The 15,175-nt window shown below is 41.1% G+C and overlaps 1 protein-coding gene across 1 annotated transcript in view; it reads left to right on the top strand.

Annotated features, from left to right (window-relative positions):
- LOC109433196 (LIM/homeobox protein Lhx6-like) overlaps positions 1-15,175 on the top strand; it is an 811,403-nt gene that overhangs the window by 788,031 nt on the left and 8,197 nt on the right. The gene's annotated exons all lie outside the window — the stretch shown is intronic.

Below are 15,175 nucleotides of genomic sequence, written 5' to 3'. Positions count from 1 at the left end.
GAAATCACGACTTCTGGAACACAGTTCACGTTATCAGGAATTTGGTTCTTGGATTGCTTCTAGCATTGCGTTACGCAGGTGTTACGGACATAACGTGGAACTAAGTTCTTGATATCGTGATTTAAGTTCATGGTGTATATTTGTAAATGAAGTTCTCGCTTGTTCCGGAATTCGTGACTCAATGTGGACAATTTTCGGAACGGTTTTTTTTGCGTGTAGTCGCACTGAATGGGTTTTCAACCCTCCCCTCTCGCCGCACATGGGCGGGGCATGGGAGAGGTTGATTCGAAGCGTAAAACAAAATCTCGACCGACTGCAGACAAGTAGACTACCAACTCACGAGGTTCTGGAAAACGTGTTGGTAGAGATAGAAAATATCGTCAACTCGCGTCCTCTAACAAGCATTCCAATTGAGGATGACGATACACCTGTGCTAACCCCCAATCATGTTTCGTCTGGGGTGGACCTTGTTGTGTGGATTGGAGGGGGGGGACTCCAGGTGATGAAGAACACACGAATTCAAACTTCTAACCGATTTATTGCGATCGAGTCAGACGACGTGTCTGCTCGATCGGTAAACGAGGTGTCTTAGTGGGCTTCGTGGCCGAGCGGTTAGCGGCGTCAGTCGTCTAGGTGTCTCGTAAGCCTCGGAGTGTGGGTTCGATTCCCGCTCCAGTCGGGGAAAACTTTTCGTCAAACGGAAAAATTCTCCTCTGGGCCACTGGGTGTAATATGTGTTGTCCGTTGTCGAATGTTTGTAATGTTCAGTCTGTAGAGGCCGCAAGGTCGAAGACGGTGTAATTGTCTTTTTTTTTACAACTGTCTGGAGATACTTTTTGGAAATCCATGATAATTTTTCAAAAGTTTTTCTTTATTGGACGCTAATGAAGAAAAACTAACAGACATGATTTTCTGCAAGTGTGCAAGTTTTTGTATCCGATTTGAATAAATATTTAAGAGGAATTCCCAAAAGTATTGCTAGGGGAATGAAAACATCTTGCCCAATCCCTGAAGATTTTAGCGAAATTCCGAAAGTTTGGGCGCACTTCCTTTGAAAAGAAATTGTAAAGCAAATATTCTGTTTTTTTTTTAAGTTTCTTGGTACAAGTGCTGAGGGCCCATATAGCCGAGGCGGTAAACGCACGGGTATTCAGCATGACCATGCTGGGGGTGACGGGTTCAATTCCCGGTCGGTCCAGGATCTTTTCGTAAAGGAAATTTCCTTGACTTCCTTGGGCATAGAGTATCTTCGTGCCTGCCACACGATATACACATGCAAAATGGTCATTGGCAGAGGAAGCTCTCAGTTAATAACTGTGGAAGTGCTCATAGAACACAAAGCTGAGAAGCAGGCTTTGTCCCAGTGAGGACGTTACGCCAAGAAGAGAGAGAGAGAGAGGTACAAGTGCTGAATGTAAAGTATATCGAGTGTAAAGAATATCGAATATAAGGATTTTTTCGCTGATAAAAACAAAATTATTTTAATTTCATTTTTGTTAAATCAATCAAATTATCAATGCCGAGTTCTGCCACTCAAAATCTATGGCAGAGAACCTATGGAATTTAGCCTAAACTCATTATTTGAGCGAAATACACCGTTCCTAACAACAGTTTCGAATATGGTTTTGAATATTTTCGGAACAAAATTTGAAAGGTAGTCCTTTACAGCTTGTGAAACTTTTGAAAATTCTTACTTTTTAAGAAAAACTCTATGATATTGGCAACATATTCATTCTCATGAAAGTTTTAAAATACAGTGAAATTTCTGATTTTCATTACGGAATCTATGAGTGGGCCACTTTCTAATACATTTCAAAATTAGTTCGGGGGCCGCACAAAACCTGGTCGAGGGCCGCATGCGGCCCGCGGGCCGCAGTTTGGTGACCACTGATTGGGCAATAGTCGATTTTTGCATAACTTATTTTGTGTACCGCCCAACCTGTATAGTGGCAGACAAGTATAAGTGATTCAAGAACTCAAGGAAATGTTGATAACTCTTTTGTGCGTATTATTGAACACACTAACTAGCTTATCAAACGCTTAGCATGTTGTATCAATGTTGATATTTACAGAAAAAGGCTAGCAACACCTTATATGCAATAATGGCGTTCGCGGGAAGCAATGATGAACAGCAACCCCGACCAGAAGCACCTAACAAGATAATAACAAAATTATAACAACCGTTGTTAGAAATAACATAATTTGATATAATTTTGTTGTAAGTATTCTTATATATGAATGACCATAACAAAATTGTAACAAAATTTGTTATTATTTTAGAAACAAAACTATAACAAATCTTGTATTATTTATTCAAACAGGTATATAACAAAATTTGTTAGATTATGCATAGTAAAATAATTGCCTGTAACATGATTTCGTAACAGATTTATTATAATATTTGCTATGATTGTTGCAACAAAATAATTTCAAAATTTGTTGATTTTTTTGTATCGACGCGAAAAAGTTTGATCATTTTTGTGGTCAATATTACATAATACTCGAGCCAAAAGATTAAAAACAAAACGTATAACATAGGTAGCATTCATTTATAACGCAACGCAACGCTAAAATCGTCATGTTTTAACTCCCCGCTCCTCTTCCGGTACACTTTAGAGTATGAAAGTCCTAAAGTTTTTGTATTGACCGCATAGCTCGATTGTACTTCACCCTCTCCCTTGAGCGATACGTAATTTGTGGACGACGTCACATTTCTTATGAAAAAAGTAACAGAACTTGTTATCATTTAGTTTTAATCTACCAAATTCACATACAAGCAGTGTTTTGAAGCTATCGTTATGCGATATCATTATAGCTAGAAGCTGTAGTAAAAAAACTCTTGGGATATCATCATGGCTTTTTTTCAAAATAAACTGTAAGCTGGATATATAGCTGCAAATCAAATAATTCACAGGTATCTGTTTTCTAATTTTTTGGGATTCTTTTTTTGCACTCTAATCCAAATCTGGAATAGTTGCTGGATGATATGCCAATCGAATAAGAATCCAACCAACAAAACCGATGCTTTCATACAGTTTATTTTGTAATGTGGCAGCATTTGTAGCGTTCTCTAGTAGAAATTGGAGGGCCGGTGGAGAAAAAGGCTAACAGGAAAGAAAAATCTTCTCTAATGAACTTCGCGTAACTTCGAAACTGTGGAAAAGCAGCGTAGATAAAGTCGTGTAGAAGTGAATCCACTATATAGAAAATCTGCGCGGAATGCCGAAATCGGTAAACGACAAAACTTTAATACCTTGGCTTCAGGCGAAACGTAGCTAACGTATTCAGCAATAACAGTATAAGTGATTTTACGTGAGAAAAGATCGTTTGGTTTCGAGAGTAACTTTTGAGAAGAACGAATGTTTTTGACATGAATGTTCTTGAAAAACTGTTATACGGAGACCATTCGTATTAGAGAAAAAGTGTCTGAACAAATATGGTAAGGAAGCAAATGAGCTTTGTGATAAAATAAACACAGAAAAAATTTGTTTTACTCATAAAAAAACATATTTTAACACAAAAACTCCAATTCCCAAAAAAAGTATTTTTTAACAATGTATAATTTTGAAGGAAACTCGGGTATTTTGTTGACAAAATAAAACATGAAGCAAACATTATTAAAAAAAAGCTTTTCTAATCGCAATTTTGATGAGTTTTTTGAAAAATCTCTTTCGGTTAACTCTGAGTTAGAACAAAGAAATATAGTTTTGGAATAACTAAATTCTCAGTTTGATAATCAGCTATACGTTTCATGGTTTCAAACAAGCGTCATTTTTTCTGCGTGAGCAAGTTGAGGGCATTGCGGCCGACAAAAACCTTATGACGAAAATAACAAACCTGCTGATAATACCCAAAGTCACCCTGTCTTAAACGATGGATATTGCATGTGCTGTAATTTCCGACCAGATGAACAATTCTTCCGTTAAATGTAACTTGCAATACTTTTGACTTGAATTTTACACAAATGACGTATCTCTCTATACACACGAAAACATGAGATCGATTACAGAAAATACCAAAACAGTACTACTGCTCTCTGACGAAATTAATGAAGTATACCGAGTAGTGGATGTTATTGAACGTGGAGAACAAAAGTGGAATTAAATAATTATTATCATTATAAAATGCCCTCTATGCTACTAATTCTGCTCAGTTAATCATGGAATTTATTCAGCCTATTTTGTTTCGACCTTAGGGAGCATCCATTAGTCTTTCTGGACGCGCGCCAGTTTGATCCTGAAACTGCACCGAGGGGCTTTTTTGGTGGTGTTATACTTTTTCCACAGACAAACAGACGTCTCACTCTACTCATTTCTCATCGCTATCCTTTTTAACGGTTAATTCAAATATTTTGTAGTTCGCAAATCGCTTGGTCACCGCGCTTGCATCGTTTTTGCTACTATTTGACGTTTGTTCACTACCGCCACCTACTGAGTGGTTTGCGTAGCACAGCTTAGTTGGCATTGTGCGATTATGTCTTCGTGACGATGATTTTTATCGCAATTTGTTCCATGTGATACGTCTGTTTGTCTGTGCTTTTTCCAACGGCGCGCCTCCTGAAGGGCTAAGTACGTCACGGTAAAATTGGAAATTTTCAACACTCCCTGGCTCTACTAAACGTGACGATATACTTAATGGCGGACCACTTATGTGATGGATTTCATTTCATTGCTCAAATCAAAATAAAATTTAAAATATAACTAAATTATATCTAAAGTTGATATCATATCTGCCTATGATATAATTGTGATCGATTAAAACAAGATCTCTATCGACAAATCAAGTCTATTATGTGTCAACGAGCTCAATGTGACGTCATACTACTCCTCTTGTGTACGTCTGACAAACAAGCATTTGAATGACGGAGCTGGCAATACGTAGAACTAGTAGAGCCGTGATGGCCTCATTGGGAGAGGCGCCAGATTTCTACCGATGGTAGGTGTCTTGGTTCAAATCCCGTTTGGACCCAAAAATTTTATAACGTTCTGGAAACTATTTTTATGTTACTTACTTTTTTCTAAAAATAGAATAACACACTTAAAAATATTTACCCAAAAAATGAGTATAAAAATTAGTTTTTACCCTAATTGGTGTCAAAGGAATTATAACACAATTTGTTATAATTTTGTTATATTCTATCATATTTCACGGAACAAGTTTTGTAATATTTTTGTTATGATCATAACACAAGTTATTACATTTTTGTTCTTTTTAGTGGGAATTTTGTTAGAATTTTTGTTATTTTAACTACTAACGGTACATGTTTTGTAACAACCCTTGTTATAAAAATTTATTGTAACAAAATAACACAGTTTGTTATAATTTTGTAATGTCCATCTAGTCGGGACAATACGTTATGGCTTTCGAGTGAACTGTCCAGTGCATTCAAATCTTGCAGAGAACTATGTCACGAAGTGCAAGCCTTGTGTCTTCAATACCACGATGGAAGGCGTAATGCGAAGAGTCAGCCTAAATAGTCGGAGTACGATTTTCACAGACTCCGGTCAATTTGTTTGCTTTGCATATAGCATGGACTAAACACATGGGTTCTCTTGATAATCGATTCCCACCATAAGTGCTTCCCGATCACAATGAAGCCAACTCTATGTTCTGTCTTATCTATGCTGCTGTGGTAGATCTTCTTCTTCTGCTTAACGTCCCCACTGGGACAAATCCTGCATCTTAGCAGTGTTTAATGAGAAATTCCACGGTTATTAACTCATAACTGAGAAGTTCTTCTGCCAATGATTTTGCGTGTATTTGTTTCGATCGTATGGCAGGCATGAAGATGCTCTATACCCAAGGAAGTCAAGAAAATTTCCATTACGGAAAGTTCTTGGGTCGACCAGGAATCGAACCTGTCATACCTAGAATGGCCATGATAAATAAATACCCACGCCTTTACAGCTGTGACTATGGGCTCCATTGGGGAGATTTGGGATCTTCAAGAGCTCGCTTGAACACTAGTGAACTCTCGTTTTATTCTACAAATATGGTTTATGCTCTCATAGGCTCATAAAATTATGTATAATCATTTCCCCTCAGAAGCTCTCCTGAAACGCCTTGAAACCCATCTAAAACCCCCTTGATACTCACGAAAACTTATTTGGAACTTCGCTGCAGTCTCTTGAAACTTCCTAAAACTGCTCCGATAAACTTTGAAACCCTCTAAAAGTCCAAGAGATCCATTGAAACGGCTTGAAACCCTTAAAAATCTCCCTTGAAGCCCCGGTTAACTTCTCTGAAACTCTCCTGAAGTCATTTGAAATCTCTTGAAACTCATGAAAGCGTATATAACACCTTGGCATTCCTTGAGACCCTTCCAAAACTCTCATGGAACTTCTCTTAGCCCACCCTAAAGCTACAGAAATCTCCCAAAACTCACTGGAACACCTTGAAACCGTTCGGAAAAACTTCTAAACCCCTTTTAAGATCCCCGTAAGCTTATCTTTAACTCTTCTGAAGCTTTCTGAAAATCCCAGAAACCTAATGAAATGGATTTAAGCCTCCTGAAAAAAATCCCAGTGATCCCCAGGAAATGAAAATACCTTGAATTTTGAACCCCCCAAAAACCCCTTGAAGCCCCTTGAAATTTCATAAAACGCTTCGAAAACCCTATAAAACCTCTTTAAGACTCGCCAAAACTTCTCTTAAAACTTCTGTAATCCACTGGAAAATCCATGAAATCTCATAAAATATCCTGAAACCTTTTTTTTTTTAATTTTTATTTTTGTGCATTTCAACTTGTGCTAATTCTACACTTATCCTGAAACCTTCTGGACCCTTCTTAGACTCCCCTGAAGCTCTTCTTGACCTTCAGCCCCCCCCCCTCCCCTTAATGGACCAGGAAATGTTTTGAAACGCATTAGGACCCCTCTCAAACAACCCTTAAGACTTCCAAAAACTTCTCCTAACCCTTTGAGACAGGTGGAGTCATATATGACCGACCCTATTGGAAAATGGCAGTATGAACTCTTTCATTGGCAAAGCTATTGTTAATCTACTTCTCTATTGGGAAAAATATTAGTATGTGGGATTGAAAATAAACCACGCGGTCATTCACAAACCACGCCCCCCCCCCCCCCCGTGTTTTTTTGTTCATACAAAAAAAAAATATGGACCGTGGTGTTTAACCTCCCCACCCCCTGGCTCCAAAGGCATCTCTCTCGTTTGTCGGGTGAAGATCACTGCGTCCAGATTTTAGAACTATTGTGATATACCCTTTTGCTGTGAGGTACGCAAGTTATCTCAGTAACATATTTGTCACTGAGATACCTTGGTATCGACTGAACTCAAGACCATCTATTATTGATGAATAGAGATCCTGAGTTACAGTATGTGACTCCCCCATTCTGGCGAGACTAGCTTTATGAAGCCAACCACGTCCTTGGGAGATAAGATCCATATGTCAGCAGGCCCTAAAAAGGGCTTGCTGAGAACTTTGAACCTACGTTGAGTGAGTGCACTGCAATAGCAGAGGATGTGTTCTGATGTTTCCCTCTCCTCGTCACAGAAGCGGCAATTTGAGGTTTGGATTGCTCCGATCTTTTGTAAATGGTATCTGCAGGGGCAGTGTCCAGTTATTAGACCGGTGTAGATGTTGAGATCCCTTTTGTTGAGACCTAATAGTTGTTGGGTTTTCTTGGGGTTTATCGTTACGAGCCTTTTAGATTGGCTCGTATGGGGAAGTGCATTCCAGTTTGATGTGATTTGACTGACCATATATTTGTTCAGTTCCATTTTTACAGAGCAGTCTGAGATCCCGCAGAAGGGCTCAGGGCCAATGAACCTTTCATTAGATCCATTTCTGGCTAGCTCATCAGCAATCTCGTTTCCCTCTAGACCCGTATGTCCTGGGATCCAATATAGGTAGACTCGATTGCGTATGGATAAGTTTTTCAAAGCCAGAATGCATTCCCACACTAGCTTTGAGTTACAAGTGTAGTTATTAAGCGACTTAAGTGCCGCTTGGCTGTCAGAGAAAATACATATTTTTGCAAACCTATACTTTCTCCTCAGGCATAATAACACGCATTCTAATATTGCATATATTTCCGCCTGAAATACTGTGGGCCACTGTCCTAAGTGGACAGAGATTTTTTTTCTAGGGCCATAGATTCCGGAGCCTGTCAGATTATTCATTTTCGAACCATCTGTGAAGAAATTTATAGAGCCGGTTGGAACGCTGGGTCCACCTCCTTCCCACTCCTGGCGGGAAGGAATGAACACATCGTAAGGTAAGTCATAATTGACTACCGTTTCCATCCAGTCACTACAAATTCCTATTGCGGGATTTATGGCAAATTCATTTAATATGCTGAGGTGACCCGTAAGGTCTCCCGACAGCAGCGTTTTTGTTCTCTTTAACCTTAGAGCACTTTTTTCCGCTTCCAGCTTTATGAATTGATCTAACCGGGGCAGGTGAAGCATTGCGTCTAGGGCCAAAGTGGGTGTACTACGAACTGCACCAGTGATCGCTATGCAAGCGGTGCGTTGGATTTTGTTGAGCTTCGCCCTTGCAGCAGCCTCATTAGTTTTAGGCCACCAGACAAGGGAAGCGTAAGTAGTCCTGGGACGAACAATGGTTTTATATATCCACATGATCATACTTGGTTTTAGGCCCCATCTTTTACCCAGGGTTTTTGAACAAACCCAAAGTGTATTGAGACCTTTCTGCACAACTGATTGGAGATGAGAGTTCCAATTCAGTTTTGCGTCGAGTATGACACCTAGATATTTTACTTCGCTTGAATAAACTAGTTGTGTATGATTCAAGAAAAGGGGTTTCAGTTGGACCTTCCTCCGCTTGGTGAAAGGGATAATGGAAGTTTTTGTAGGATTTATGCCTAGTTGTTCCTTATGACACCAGGAAAAAGTGTGATTTAGGGCAGATTGCATTCTTTCCACGATAACACTTTCGAATTTGCCTCGTACAATAATGACAACGTCATCAGCATATCCAACCACTTCGAAGCCTCTTCTCTCTAAGCTGTCTAGAAGCTCATCCACCACCAGTGACCACAACAAAGGAGAAAGCACTGCGCCTTGCGGACATCCCCTTGTTGCTTTAACAGTAATGTATGAACCGCTAAGCTCAGAGGAGATTTTTCGATTAGCTAGCATAGCATGTACCCAGGTAACAATGCATGGGTCGAATTTTCTCCTCAACATTGCTGACCCTATAGACGAATAAGAAGCGTTATCAAATGCGCCCTCAATATCAAGAAATGCTACAAGAGCAATTTCTTTTGCATTGAGTGTTTTTTCGATCTTTTGAACTACCGTATGTAGTGCCGAGATCGTAGATTTTCCACTTTGATAAGCGAATTGGTTTTTTGACAAAGGCATTGCTTTCATAAATTTGTGATTTATGTACTCACATAGTACCTTTTCCATAATTTTGAGCATTACAGAGGATAAACTTATCGGCCTGAATGCTTTGGGGTTGGTTTTATCCCTCTTTCCTGCCTTCGGAATGAAGACAGCCCGGATTTGACGCCAATCGTTGGGTATATGCCCCAAAATCAGACTCGCCCTAAAAATCTCAACCAAGGGTGGAACCAGTATTTTCTCCTCGTTTTGGATCAACGCTGGGAATATTCCATCCATGCCAGGAGACTTAAATGGCTCGAAAGATCTCACAGCCCTCTCAACCCTGGCCCGAGTGAAAGCTTCCTTTGCAACCTTTATTGCGTCTTTTTTAGATCCAGAAACCCATGATTGGATCTCTTGTGGATCTGAGACAGCAATTCCAGTGTCTTGGTCGCCGATGCTCGACTCAGGGATTGAATCAGGGAAGTGGATCTTTAACAATTCGCTCAGTATATCGCTAGGCTCTACAGTGAGCGAACCATCCGTCTTTCGGAGGCTACCCACACCATTGGAGTGGTCTTTTGAAAGAGTTTTTTGGAGTCTGGCCACTACGGGTGTATTCTCTATGCTTTCAAACATTAGAATCCACGATTTCCGTTTGGCTGACCTTATTTCTTTGTTGTAGTTCGTCAGGGCCTTTCTGTATAGGCTCCAATCGCCGGTTCGCTTGGCACGATTGAATTCCCTACGCGCAGTTTTCCTAAGCTTCTCAAGAATTTTATTCCACCATGGAACGTCTCTGCTCGAACTAATTGATTTAGTTGGACAGCTCTCTTGGTAGGCATTAAGGATTTTGTTTTTAATGGATTTGGACGCATCTTCCAATTGTGTAATGGACTTGATGTGACTTTCTATGATGTACTCTTCAGATTGTAGGATAGCTGAGTAGGATTCCCAATCAGTTTTCTTAGGATCTTTAAACGTTTTTTCTATCGTTAGACCCCCTTCCCATTCGAAGATGATGTGTTTGTGGTCTGACATTGATATTTCTTCAGAAACATGCCAGTTTTTTATTTTATCAGAGATAGATCGACTACATAGAGTCAAGTCCAAAACTTCCTGACGAATGAGGTTTTCAAACGTGGGCTTGTCACCAACATTACAAATGTCAATGTTCTTGGAAGAGAGAAACTGTAACAGGTACTCACCTCTGGTGTTTATATTTGTACTTCCCCATACGGTGTGATGTGCATTTGCGTCACACCCTATGACGAAGGGGATGTTGTGTCGGTGGCTGTAGGCTACGAGCGCAGCTATTTCTGGAGGAGGGATTTCGTCCACGTCACCTGGGAAGTATGCCGAGACCATCAAGATCTCTCTACTCCCTCTAGCGGAAGGTACCTCCATCCTGACAGCTACGATGTCCCTTTTTATGAATTCTGAAATTGGAAAGTATTTACAGTTGTTATGTAATAAAATAGCCGCTCTAGGAGAAAGCTGGCTGTCATCATATACCAACTTACATGAGTGTTGTGGAATACCTTGTATTCTGGATTTATTGACCCATGGCTCTTGAATGAGGCCCACGGTTAGATTCTCTTTGGTGAACCTCCGACAGAGCACACCCGTGGCGCTCTCGGCATGGTGGAGGTTCACTTGCATAACTTTAGTCGCCATTTCCGGGGTTACCGTTTTTTTTCCGGACGACGACTATCCGGCTTTGGATGTTGCGGATCATCAGGGTGTCGTTTGGTGTTACAGTTTGAGTTGTTTCTCTTCCCTGTAGCGACCTGGCCCGCCAGTTTCGCCTCTGTGGTCAAACTGTCGGTTTTTGCACTTCCTTTGCCCTGTTTAGATACCTTTGGTTTGGTACCACTAGAGCAGGGAGTCGCATGTAAGCTTCGAGCTTTTCCTTTAGAGGCGGACTGACTAGCCTTTATGGTGCTTTTGGGGTGAGATTTACTAACCTCGCCCGAACCGGAGGCTTCCTCAGATTTCTCTTGGGTCGGCCTTCCAGTTAGCCGAACCTTGCCCGAACAGGAGGCCTCCTCAGATTGCTCTTGGGTCGGCCTTCCAGTCGGATTGACGGTATCGGCAGTCGGTTGATCTGTAATCTTCCTTAGTTGGATTTCACCAAATCGGTAGTTGAGGGTGTATTTGGACTTCTTCAACTTTTCCATCGACGCACCCTCTACTGTGAAGATCCATTCGACATGAATGTCTTTCAGAATGGATCGTTTCACAATACGCCAATTAGTTGTTGTGATGTCATTTTGGCTTTCTATGAGAGCCTTTATTCGGTCGTCGTCATAGCTGGAGCTTTGTGGGAAGAATGCTCGGACCATCTCTGGACGTGGAATCGCCACTTCGTCCATTGCCATCAGCTCTGCACCTTCCCAGGGTTTCATGGATGGGGATATTCTCTTTAACCACTCAGCAGTCTCTTGATCCTTACAGATTAGAACCATGTAACCTGACTTGTAGATGAGGTTGTTGAATTTGGGTTTTATTGGCTCGTTTCGTTGTTGAACTACTCTGAGCAGGAGTGCTTCTTGTAGAAGGTCTAGCTGGGCTGTAGTGAGTTGGACGGTGGGAAAGTCTTTGGGTATTATCCCGACCTTCACGCTTTTGGCCATATCACTGTAGCTGATACCAGCTGTTTTCCTCATGGGTGGGTTTTGTTGTCCAGACACGTTTTTCTGAAGCGCGCTGTTTGTGGACTGTTGGGCGCGCTCTCTCGGATCCAGATGGTGCTTCACCCTTTTTTGTTTGGGGTCCTCTGTGGCGGATTTGTCTAGGTCGTTTCTCGAGCGTTTTGAGGAGGTGGGCTCGCTCTCCTCATTCAGGATTATGGACAAGGCCTCATTCCGGTCTTTTCCCTTCTCCCGGAGAGTTCTAAGCTGCTTCCTTTGCGAACGTGTGAGTGTGGGTAGTTTCTTACTCGGAGCCCCCTTGGCTTCCGTAGAACCCTTGTTATCTTCGGATCCTTTGCTACTTGCTGAAGATTCTTGGGGGTTGATAACGATCCGTATACCATCATCTTCGTTATCTTCCATGTCCAGCAGGTTGGAGTCGGTCGATGAGGGGTGTTGTAGATCTGGATCAGCTTTGTCGAAACATGTGCTGCTCCGGGAGGTAGGCGTTGAGGGGCAGGATATTTCCATCTTCTCCTGCGAACTACTGAGTAGCTGGTCTTCGGTAAGGCCAAGCTGACTCAGAGTATTCTCCACTTCGCTCTCACACGACTGAGAGAGGCAGTATTCACCTTGCAGGTTGTTTGTAAAATTTGTACTCATTTTTGGTCCCACGAGTAGCTAGGGAAATAAATGTCCGCTGCACCAGTGCCCCGCCGTAGTGCAGTAAGGGCTGCTTACTGGGGTGTTCGCCCTGGTGCACCCCAGGCTCCGTTCGCGGTTGAGCATGTTTAGAACCCCCTCAACCATTCAGCCCTCGGCACGGGTCGCATGACACCTTGGCATTGGGGTTTATCCATTTTTTCTTTACACGATGGCCATGAATAACAGCCATCGCAACCTTCCTCCTTTACCAGGGCTTAGGACCTGTAGCTCAAGTTCTCAATAGTTTCACGATCTTTCGGACATGAAACTACGGAGAACCATCATTGCTAGCGGAGTTAAAGGCATACTTTATAATAATCTACAGTCGTTACATTAGTGATAGTCACTATATCAACTGTAACATTACACATCCAACCATTATCTTGAAATTGTATGAATCATTTTAAAATTCTTTTGGGATATTCCAGACCAATGAAATAACTCTGAAGAGCAGAATGTCAAGCCTACATTCATGACAGTAGTCATACCCGCTTCACAGAAATACGTTGCATAATCAACTATGACTACCGGATCTACTGGAAAACTGATTTATATAGTTACATATACATTTTAGACAGTAAGAACTGCCCAAACTGTCCCGCCTAACGAACTGTTATCCCATTATGATATATGACCCCGGTGAAATTGTGTGAACCATTCCATTCCAACACTCTTTTAGTATTCCAGACCAACCAAACTAATCTGAAGAGCGGAACTTACGATCAACACTCTTAACAGTAGTAATATTCGTCATATAAACTAATGTTGCCTATGGATGCTGGATGTATTTTAAAATCGATAGATATTACTATTTGCTTTTGGCCTGAAGTTAAGTTCTTGATATCTGCAGCCGCTACATTAATTATTCGCACCAAGCCAGTGCACAAAAGGGGGGGGGGGTGAAATTGGGAAAAACCCCACCCTTGGTGCCACTTCTGTGCACGGGCCTGATTCGCACTATGAACTGTAACGTCACATATCTTAGCATAATCTACAAACCCCTTTGAATGAAACTGCTCCAAAGATTATATCTTCAGATCTACACATATAACAGTACTGTAGTACTGTCTGCAACCCAAAAAAATCAGTAAACTTGAGTGAATGCAATACATATAGACGAATTGTATGAGTTATATGTATTGTATGCACTTCCTGTAGTTCTTGCATATGTAGGAAACCCTGTATATATTTTGTAATGTCTCTCGAGCTTTCCGTAAATACAGTCCTTACGGTTGGTAATGTTGCGTAGCTGTCGGTGTAGATCCTTTGTTCTAAATTACAGAATAGTTTGGATAATCCTGAATATCCCAAAAGCATCTCATAGTGTCTGTTAATATAAAATGAACTCCAGCTATCCTTTTTCCGATTGGAGCAGGAATCGAACCCGCTGTCTCCGGATTGGCCTTAAGAACCACAAGGCTAATTAAGGTCTCCAGTTATCCTATTGGTTAAAGCGTTATAGTTGAAACGAGGCAGGCCAAATACCAGTGGGGACGTAGAGCCATATAGAAGAAGAAGAAGCTAGCCTAGTTGAAACTCTAGACACTGTATATCCTATATACTAGAACATTGCAAATGATATTTAAATGTTTGTTCAGCTTTTAGAAGACTCACTGGACATGGTAGCTTTATATCGGAACTTTGTATGATGTAAAAAGTTACTTTAAACCCATAGATTTCATAATGTAAACTCTAGACCAATCACATCCGAAAATAATACTTCTGCTATTTTGTATGTTTTCTTGCACCAACACGAAAGAAATACGTTAACATAACTGTATAAGAACCCTTGAAAAAATATCAGACTCCAAAGGATTATCCTCCAAGTGCTCCCTTTGAACACCTCTCTCCCTTGTAGCCTTCTCAATTCTTCTGAAACCTAAGCACCTTCAAATCTCTGTCATCCCAAAGTCCCCTGAAGCTATCCTGAAGCCTCCTACAACCTCTGGGAACTCTTCTGATGCCCTCTGAAACGCTTTGCAATCCCTAAAAAAACTCCTGAGACTTCCATAACCTTCTTGTAAATATCTTAGGAACCTCTGAAACTCTGTTCCATGAAACTCCATCAAACCTCTTTGCCATTGAAACGCCATGAAATAACTCTGAAATCGGTCTGAACCTCGAAGTACGCAGCAGAGTCTGACATGGTTCGATGTGAAACCTCCGTTTTATCAACGATTCCGCTCTTATGCTAACTGCGAAGAGGTTACAGTGGGGTGGGAAATGTTGGAAGCTAGTCCACCATGGCCATACAGGCCATAGCGAGGCTAGCTCCGTCGATGCCTGTTTCTTAATTACAATAAAAAAAGAACGCTAGACATCTTCCATCAAACTAGACGGCTGCCGACTGATACCTCAATCAGCAACCGCCACACTCTTTATTCCATTCAGGTATATACAATTCAACATTCTTCTTCTATAGCAATATACCTACGACATCTCTCAAACAATTCTACCTACCAACAATACTGCCACCGTTCACGTACCTGAAGGTTCGACGCTATCCGAGCGTTCTACGCTACCTA

Source organism: Aedes albopictus, chromosome 3, assembly GCF_035046485.1.
Source record: "Aedes albopictus strain Foshan chromosome 3, AalbF5, whole genome shotgun sequence".
Taxonomy (NCBI): Eukaryota; Metazoa; Arthropoda; class Insecta; order Diptera; family Culicidae; genus Aedes; species Aedes albopictus.
Note: the sequence above shows the minus strand (reverse complement) of the source record. Positions and strands in the feature narration are given on the sequence as shown.